The following is a 7,690-nucleotide window of genomic DNA, read 5'->3' as shown; positions in this document are numbered from 1 at the left end:
ATGCATTGCAGCCACTTAGCCTTCCTTCTCTGGGTCTCTCTTTTGAAGCTCACCACTTAAGCTGGATTAATTTTGCACTCCCCCTGGGCTGCTTTTCCAATCCGAAGCAGTTAGAGTCAAAATCCAGTTTCTGAGAAATGACACCTCCATGCAGAACCTAGCAGTGTTACCTAGCTTTCCTCTAGAAGAGAATCAGTGCTAATGGTTGAATCATTATTAAACAGACAAACAAAAAAAACACCAAAAAACTGCACCTTTAAAAAATATTCATGTTTTGGATGAATAGTTTAGCTTTGGATTAGTTTTGTGTTTGCAGATGGGGTTGTCAGGTTTTTGTCTGGGAATCTACAGGCTGTTGGAGCTCGGTTCTAAGAAGCAGCAACCCCAGGAAGCAGGGGGGATATTGGCAACATTTCACTTGGCTGAACCTGGGGGTATGTGCACGTGTCTGTTGGGAGGGGTGTGTGTGTGTGTCTTCAGTAGGAAATGGCCTGTTGGAGAAAGATGCAAAAATACTCAGCAATCTGAGTTACACCCTGGAATGTATGGAAGATGTCCATCATATATACCTGTAAAGGTGAAATGTAAAACATTTAAAATATGCCACAATATTTACAAAATCTTGTCTTGGCATTTCTTCATTTTTGTTAATATAAGTCTTCAAATAAGAACCTGTCTAGTCTTTTACTGCAGCCGAGAGGCCCAGGAGCACGGGGGCAGAGCCCCAAAGCAGAAAAGGGGTGAGGAGGGAAAGACGGGACAATTAAACAGCACCCAAAGGAATCGTGGCTACTGTTTATCGCCCTCTTGTGGTGCTCGGTGGGACATACTTTCAAAGTCAGTCGTATTTTTCTTTTTAATTGTTGCTGAGACTACACAGCAAAACATGCACAAATTCAGCAACTTCTTCATGTACAATACAGTGACATTGATTACATTCTTTAAATTGTATAGCCATTCTTACCCTCCTTTTCCAACTTGTTCCTCGCTATTGAGATAAAATCACCTCTCCCTATGCTTCCTATCTAACCTTTTGAGTTGCTATTATCAGTTTGATCCCATATAGACAGTTCTCTAAAAGACTACAGTGCCCATGGCAGGTATTTTTTTACTGGGTAACCTAGACTGTTGAGTGGTTTAAAGAAGACTTCAGGGGATATTTTTGATAGTCTTGAATTTTTTAAACCTAAGAAATAAGCATTCTTACATTAAAAAAAAAAGTTTTTCCCCTTTACAACACCAATCTGTAGTCATTGCAGAAAGTTACTCCCTCTATTTTTGGGGGAGAGAGGAGCATGAAATTTTATTGACCTATAAAATCCTTAAGTATGGAAACCACAGGACTAGCTTAAACATTTTTTAGTCTTTAAAAATTGACGCATAAATTACAAATAGTAAAGTGCGAATCCTTAGTATCTAGATGAATGGATTTTTACATATATATAAATCTGTAGAACCACTAACCAGGTCAGATTTAGACCATGTCCAGAACTGCAGATTTCTTTTTGCCGGGTATACTGAGTGATCGGACTTTAGTGACTGGGAAAACAGGACCTTCTTTTCCTTTGTTCTGCATACAGGCATCTAAATTAGTGGTATGTGAATTAATAGTTCCAATAATACTTTGTTCATTATTAGAGAAAGAGGAATTTTGGTTTTATAATGAATCTGACAAAAAGTTTTCAGCCGATTTAGCCTGTATGAATAAGATTCAATGTATGTCTGTATATTTCTCCAAAGAAGATATGCAAATGACAATGAGAACATGTAAAGATACTCAACATCATTACACATCAGGGAATGCAAAGCAAAACCACAATGAGATACCACTTCACACCCACCAGGAAGGCAATAATCAAAAAGACAGATAATAGCAAGTGTTGACAAAGATGTGAAGAAGTTGGAGCCCTCATACACTGCTGGTAGGAATATAAAAGGCGGCAGCTGCTTTGGAAAACAATTTGGCAGTTCCTCAAAAGATTAAACATAGTTACCATATGAATCACTCCTAGATACACACTCAAGAGAATGGAAAACATATTTCTGCACAAAAACTTATACACAAATGTTTATAAGCAGCTGATTCATAATAGCCAAAAAGTGGCAACATTCTAAATGTCCACAAACTGATGAATGACTAGGTAAAATGTGGTATATTCATATGACAGAATATTTTTTGGCAGTAAAAAGAATGAAGCACTGCTACAAACATGGATGAACCTTGAAAACATTAAGCTAAGTTGAAAACATTAAGCCAGATACAAAAGACCACATATTGTATGATTCCATTTATATGAAATGTACAGAATAGTCAAATCCATAGACACAGAAAGTTGATTAGTGATGATCAGGAGACAGGAGAGGGCGGAATTAGGAGCGACTGCTAATGGGTACAGGGTTTCTTTTTGGGGTGATGAGAATGTTCTAGAATTATATTGTGGTGATGGTTGCACAATGCTGTGAATATACTAAAAACCACTGAGCTGTACACTTGAAACAGGTAAATTTTATGGCTTGTGAAATACATCTCAATAAAACTGTTATGGTTTCTGTTTGTAACCGTATCACAAGAAGACTTCCATCAAGTTGGGAAGGTCTGTTTGATATGTAAGGCTGCGTGACCTTCACAAAATTCATGTGGGTGTGTTTCCAGGGCACCAAAATACAGAGCAGCCCAAACAGGCTCCCAAGACACGTGTTTGCCCGTGCAGAGCAACGGCAATAGATCAGTTAACTTGTTCATTTAACAAGTTATATTGAGCACCTATTGTATGCCAGGAACTGTTCTAGAAAGTTGGCTATTTCAATGAACAAAACAAAGATCCCTGTATTTGTTTACATTCCAGCAGGTGGAAACAAACAAAAAATAAGCAAGGCAAATAAATAAATGATCTACTACCTTGGGAGGTTGTAAGTGCTACTGCCAAACAAAAAAGCAGAACAAGATAAGGCGGATCAGAAGCTCTGGAGAAAGGGGAAGTATAATTTCAAATAAGGTGGTTAGAGTAGGCCCCACTGAGAAAGTGACATCTGAGCAGAGACTTGAAGGCAGCAAAATCCACTCATTCTACCACAAAGCTAGGGCAAGAGCTGGAGGTATGATTCTTCTACAGGGGAGCAAAGGCCACACATATCTTCCCTTGACCAGTCAACAGGCTTGGGATTTCCATGAATGGTTTAGACCAAGCTCAACTCATGAAGTCATATGGTACAGTGGCTAAGGGCATGGGCTTTGGAGACAAACTTCTAGGATCAAATCCAAGCTCCCCCATTTACTAGCTGTTTCATGTAGGCAATTTATTTTATGTCTCTGAGTCTCAGATTCCTCATCTATAAAATGAAGGTAATAATAGTACCTACCTCTTACCTCCTAAGGGTCAGTGAAAATAGACGGACTCAAATATATCAAAGATCGTGAAAATGGTGCAGGACCAGGCAACGTTTCTTTCTGTAATACGTAAGGTCACTATCTGAGTTATCTAGTGCTGCTATAACAGAAATACCACAGTGGATGGTGTCTCAGTCACCTAGTGCTGCTGTAACAGAAATACCACAAGCGGCTGGCTTTAATGAATGGGAATTTATTTTCTCACAGTTTAGGAGGCTAGAAGTCCAAATTCAGGGCACCAGCTCTAATAGAAGACTTTCTCTTCCAGCTCTGGGAGAAGCTTCTTGTCTCTTTTTAGCTTCTGTTCCTCGATTCCTTGGTGATGTTCATGTGGTGTGTATCTTTCCCCTCTGTTTGTGCTTCCTTCTCTGTGCCTAATCTATTCTTCTTATATCTCAAAGGTTAAGACACACCCTACACTGACATGGTCTCATTAACATAACAAAGAAAGCCCTGTTCCCAAATGGGATTATATCCACATATAGGGGGGTTTGGATTTACAAGACATGTTTTTGAGGAACACAATTCAGTCCATAACAGTCACCATGAGTCAGAGTCAACTCAAGGGCAGCTAACAACAACAACAGAGGGTTACGTGTGCTTCTAATCTTGCCTAGTACATAGTAGGGCCCCACACGTGTGAGCTGTGGCCCTCAGTGGCTAGAGGAGGCTCTTGATGGCTGCTGTCTCTAGTAGCTGTAATATTTGAGTTTGGCCAGCAAGAAGGAAGGGGGGAACGGTGTCTGGTTCAGTGTGCGTTGCCTTTTGTGTCAGTGAGGGCTCCCATGTTGCTGGGCGAGTCTTTCTCATTCCATGCAAACAGCTCACCAGCTAATGTGCCACAATTGCTTTTTCACGAGTAGCCACAGAATTCACATCCAGTAGCTGTCGACCACTGAGGTTTGCTGTTAATGGTGGTCTCATACTCTTAAACACCAAGCTGAACAATTTCCCTTCGTTTTGTTAGGATGCAAGCAGCCACCTGAATAAAGAATGCCACTTCATTACCTGCTCCGGGGTCAAGCTGGAAGGAAAAAGACTGTCTTGCCAGATGTCCCACGTGCTGAGGCTCCATAGTTCTCAGGGCTGCCAAGTACGCTCATTCCAGAGAGTTCTCATTCAAAGCACAATCCCAGGCAGACACATTTTCACACTAGCATGCCCACAACATGTGTGGGGAAAAAAAATAAAGGGTGATCCTGTAGATCTAAGTCAAACTAATTAGCTGTCAGCTGCATCACATCTGGAGATCAAATAAAAACTGTTGGCATCAAAAACCATTCCAGTCCCTGTCATTTCCGGTCTCCTGGTACAGCACCATCCTTTGTAGCACGGTCTTAATATGTTTCTCCATGCTGACAAAAATCCAGCAGCCCCTCAAGCATGGAATCCCGAGTCATCTGCAGTACTCCCCCCCCGTTTTTTTTGTACTGGATGGAGAAACCCAGGTCTTTGGCTGAGACGGAGGAATGCAGTTTTCATGGGGAAAATAAAAAGCTGCCTTTGTGAAAACCTTGGATAGGTAGCGGAAGTCAGTGACCAATCTGGGGAAATGTAAATATGACGTGAGAATCGAAAATGAGAAAGGAGCGGGAGATTTCAACTTTAAGAACTTTTTAAATTTCTCCCTGCCATGTGTGGGAAATATTTACACAGTTGCCCATTAACAGGGTCGTTTACCAAGGCTATAGGTCCCTGGGTGGTGCAAACGGTTTGAACTTGACTACTAATTTAGGGGTTGGAGGTTTGAGCCCACTGGGCAGCTCCACAGAAGAAAGGCTGGTGATCTGCTCCCGTAAAGATTACAGGCAAGAAAGCCCTAAGGAGCAATTCTACTCTGCAACACTTGGGGTCACGGTGAATCAAAATGGACTCGGTGGCAAAATTTTTATTTTATTATTATTATTATTTTTGGTTTTACCACTGCTGCGAAGTCCCCGAATAGGGCAAACGGTTAACGTACTCGGCTGCTAATCAGAAGGTTGGAGAGTCTCGTCCATCCAGAGTTGCCTTGGAAGAAAGTCCTGACCATCTGTTTCTGAAAACCCCATGGAGCACTGCTCTGCTCTGATACCCGTGGGGTCACCATGAGTCGGAAGTGACTCAACGGCAGCTGGTTTGGTTTTACCGCTGTCACAGCTCTCTACGCAAAGCTCATAAACTCCAGGCTTTGCAGTGGGTTCGTTTTGACCAGCCTCTTGCCGAATTTTATAAATTGCACCAGGCTGGAGTGGTTCGTAAAGGAGCCGTGGTGGCGCAGTGGTTAAAAACCTGGCTGCTAACCAAAAGGTTAGTGGTTTGAACCCACCAGCTGCTCCATGGGAGAAAGATGTGGCAGTCCATTTTGATAAAGATTTATAGCCTTGGAAACCTTATGAGGCAGTTCTCCTCTGACATATAGAGTCGCTATGAGTGGAAATCGACTCGATGGCAATGGGTTTGGCTTTTTGGTTTTGGAGTGGTTTGCAATGGCGGGCGGGAGCCTGGGGTGTGGATTTTGCTTCTCAGGAGAGGTACGTGCATCTGGCAATGGGAGAGTGGCCAGAGAACAGAGCCAGAAGCGGTTTTATTCAATTTAGATATTTAAAGTGTTTTTCCCTGGTGGAAAATAATCTGTTTCTGGTTTAAGTTGATTTAAAATTGCTGCTGTGTTACTGTAAATAACGTGACACCTCAATTCTTTAAAGAAGTTTAGAATACGGTTATGGGATCCCAAGTATATGAATGACAAATTGGCTTTGTGAATTTGATTCTTCTCCATGACAAAGGAAGTGTCATTTTTTTTGTTTGTGAGTTAAAATTTTTTAAAATAATTTTTATTGAGCTTTAAGTGAACTTTTACAAATCAAGTCAGTCTGTCACATATAAGCTTGGATGTGTCATTTTTGTACACTTTAAAATCGAGTGAATAGTTGGCATAGGATACTACTATGTGATATCCACTAGGTGGCAGTATGCCTTCAGGTTTTTTAACATCTAGTCCAGTGGCTCTTAAAGTGTGGTCCCTGGAGCAGCAGCGTGAACATCACCTGGGCATCACCTACTGATTTAGAAACTCTGGGAATGGGGCCCAGCAATCTGTGTTTTAAAAAGCCGTTTGGGTGATTCTGCTGTGTTCTCAAGCTTGAGAATCACTGTTCCAGTTAAAGCTTGGGGTGTTACTGCAATCTGAAAATACCAGCAAAATAGGTTGACAGGGTGTGATGGGCTTTAGGGCCAGGTGTAGTGACTGAGAGACACCAAAAGGCACCCACATCTCAGGGATCTTTTACACTGGAGTTTTCCTCCCTGCCTAAAACATCCCTCATTAACTATGACTTATGGTGCAGTACGGAAAGAGCTGGACTTGAGCCTCCAGATCCAATATATTAATATTATAATCCACTAATACCTGAGAATTATTTAGATTCTTGGACCAAATTGGGCCCACCACCTGTTCTTGTAAATAAAGTTTTATTGGAACACAGTCCTGCTCTTTCGCACATTGTTTAAGGCTGCTTTTATGCTACCAAGTCAGTTGGGTGATTGTGAGAGTTGTGACCGTATGACTCACCAAGCCTCAAATACTTACTATGTGGTTCTTTACAGAAAAAGGTTTGGATTTAGATGAAAAGATTATCTAGCAAGGCTTTGAGGGGATGGGTTATCAGCTTGAGGACACTTGAACAGGAAAGGCGGAGACCTTGGGTGGTGGAATGGCCCAGACTGTTGAAGGAGAGGGAGCAATAGGGGGAGGTAAGGGGTGTGGATGAGGCACAGAGGGGCACTGAGACACTTCCGGACTATCTGCTAACCTGCTAATGCCCACAAACACAAATACCATCAGCAAATCCACTTACTAGACTCGCCTTTACTCCTCTGATATCAACCAAGATGATTCTTGTCAGAGCTTTAATTTACATTTATTTAAAATTTTACCCCACTTTCTTTCAAAGGACTTGAGGTGAGTATGTAAATTAAAACTGCATTGAAAAAAAAGACGTTGGCCAATAAAACAGAACGGACCACGTTCGACAGAGCACTTTTCTACTTCTTTCTGTCCTCAGTACCAGCTACTGTGCTGGACTTTCTGGAGTAAGAATATTTTCCATGTATTTGAAACTTCTTTTGTCCTAGGCACTTTTCACACACTGCATCTATTGACTTTCCACAACAGCCCTGACAAATCCTCATCAATCCTTCCATGTGTACAGAGGAAGTTAGGTAACTCTTCTCTTACCTGGATTTGAACCCCCTGAACTAAGCTTGGCGTTGGTCAGAGCTGAGCCCCCACTCAAGCTATTGCGCTATTCTTGGTATTCT

This window comes from Elephas maximus, chromosome 3 (genome assembly GCF_024166365.1).
Source record: "Elephas maximus indicus isolate mEleMax1 chromosome 3, mEleMax1 primary haplotype, whole genome shotgun sequence".
NCBI lineage: Eukaryota > Metazoa > Chordata > Mammalia > Proboscidea > Elephantidae > Elephas > Elephas maximus.
Note: the sequence above shows the minus strand (reverse complement) of the source record.